The sequence below is a fragment of the Octodon degus genome, unplaced genomic scaffold, assembly GCF_000260255.1.
Source record: "Octodon degus isolate 3935 unplaced genomic scaffold, OctDeg1.0 scaffold00040, whole genome shotgun sequence".
Taxonomy (NCBI): domain Eukaryota; kingdom Metazoa; phylum Chordata; class Mammalia; order Rodentia; family Octodontidae; genus Octodon; species Octodon degus.
The window spans coordinates 17,164,177-17,166,259 of NW_004524616.1; the positions used below are offsets into that span (position 1 = coordinate 17,164,177).

The 2,083-nt window shown below is 44.3% G+C and overlaps 1 pseudogene; it reads right to left on the reverse strand.

The window, feature by feature from the left end:
* Window positions 1-305: 305 nt before the first annotated feature.
* Window positions 306-1,150, reverse strand: LOC101564032 (annotated as a pseudogene).
* Between the last annotated feature and the right edge of the window lie 933 nt (window positions 1,151-2,083).

The following is a 2,083-nucleotide window of genomic DNA, read 5'->3' on the forward strand; positions in this document are numbered from 1 at the left end:
GAAGAATATATGCAGTGTATTATTTGTTGAAACTGTACTTCTGATTGGATTTGAAACTGTCTCATTGCTATCTGTTTATCAATAAAACTTTGAAAAAAATAAAGCTAGTCACACTGCAGATAAATCCAATATAGTATTCAAAAGTTGTATAAAAATGAATAAAAGAGAAGTGTTTATTTTCATTGCTCCAATAGTCTATCATAAATCTTCATGAGTTGCACTGCAGCAGTTTGCTCGTCCAGTGTAAGAGTTCAAGGTCCTCCTGTGTATTTGGCCACTGACATCCACATTTCAATAAATTGTGTTCAAAAGATGGAAATGAGGGCAAAGTTTCCACGTCACAAAGCACAAGGATATGCTACTAAAAGTTATTGTCCTTCCATGGCTAAAGCAGAAATAAAAATCTTGGAAGCAGAAAAACTACATCATCTAATAATCCCATCCGTGAGAATGATTCCTAACATTCCTTGTAAAGAACATATCACTGCAAAGCTGGAAAGTAAGATCATGGGAAAAGACAATATCCAAGGACACTTGCTACACAGCTAAATGAAACACCTGTCATGCTCATTAAGTTTAATAAGCAAACTAGACATCCAATCGCACTGATTCCATATACATAGCCAAACTGGATTTTGCCAGCCAGTAACAGTGTGGCTCCAAAGGCAAGGCAAAAAAACCATTGGTCCCGCCAAGTCAGTTTCATTCATGATGCTGCCATCTGCTGCTTTTAATGGGTGTAGCACTGTTAGTGTTTTCTGCCAGATGTGGTCAAAATTGATACCTAATTCTTCTAATAAAGGTGGCTCATCCTTGAAGTTGTTTCCATACAATGGCTGAGGTGCATGAGTATATGCCTGATTTGGGTGAAAAATCTGGCCCTTGTACAACTGCTGTGGCTGTATCATGTCTGGAGGGACAAATGGGCCTGGCTGCGAGTAGTCATAGCCAGCATACTGTCTGCTATAGTGTCCTCCACTTCCTCCATAATCATAGGATTGTTGAGACTGGTCATTGATGCTGTAGCATGTCTGGTAGAAATCCGTGTTTAAGCTATCAAAACCTGACATTGCAAAAGACCAGAGGTGGTAGACCAGTAGCAGCAGCAGCTGTAGCACCAGTGGCCCCAAGTCACCTGCAAGTTCAACTCTGAAACCAGTATTTTGCTTTTAAAATATCATCTTCTTTCTCTTTTGCCTTTAATAAAAAGCATCGCTGGTTTCTGACTCACTGGCTCAAAACAGCCTTTGCTGCTACAGTGGCCAGAATTGTAGTGGTGGTGCAGGCAGGCTAAAACTGTTCTCAAATAGGAAATGGAAGATCTGGGGAGATGGAGAGGTGAGAAGAGAGAGAGAAGAGAGGTAGAGCAAGAAATAAATGCAGAGTTCATGTTAAGCTGGCCTTCCTAACTTCCTTGGGAGCCCTGGCCCTGGAAATGCTCAGGGGCCAGAAACGGGGAGAGGAGGGGTCCCTCCCTTCCTGGTGACAGCCCATTTCTCACCTGTCAGTCAGCTTTCCTGACCACAGGACACATTCAAGGTAGCTTTCCAGAGATGCCTCCTATGTCAGAGGCCTCTGAATCTTAAGCAGATGCCCTGTCATGCTGAGCAAGAGGCTGTCACCTCCCCAGGGAGGTCATGGTCACTCAGAGTTAGGAGGGTAACTGTAGGAAGCAGAGCTGAAGGTGGGGGAGAACAGGCCTGGGTGGCTTCAAGAGAGGACACTCTCCTCTCTCCTTCCCTTGATTTTTCTGTCCTCTTCTTATTGCCCTGCTCTGCTCATTTTTACCTCATTGTCTCCTTCTTTGTCTCCATCCCTCTTTCTCTGTCTGAATCTCTTTTTCCTCTCTTAAGAAAAATGGCTGAACTTGTGAAGCTGAAGATCAAACACCCCAGCAGCACGAGTGTGTGGCAGGACAGTGGCATCACATCCTTTCTCTGCCTCTGTAGTTCCCCTTGGAGAGGAAGGGCAGGGCAGGGACAGTGCAGTTCAGGTGAGACAATCAGTACAAATCTTGTCATTACTCGGGCTGGGTAATGGTTTGGGAGGTGACAGGGGCAGGGAAGGAAAATCCAATCAGGGC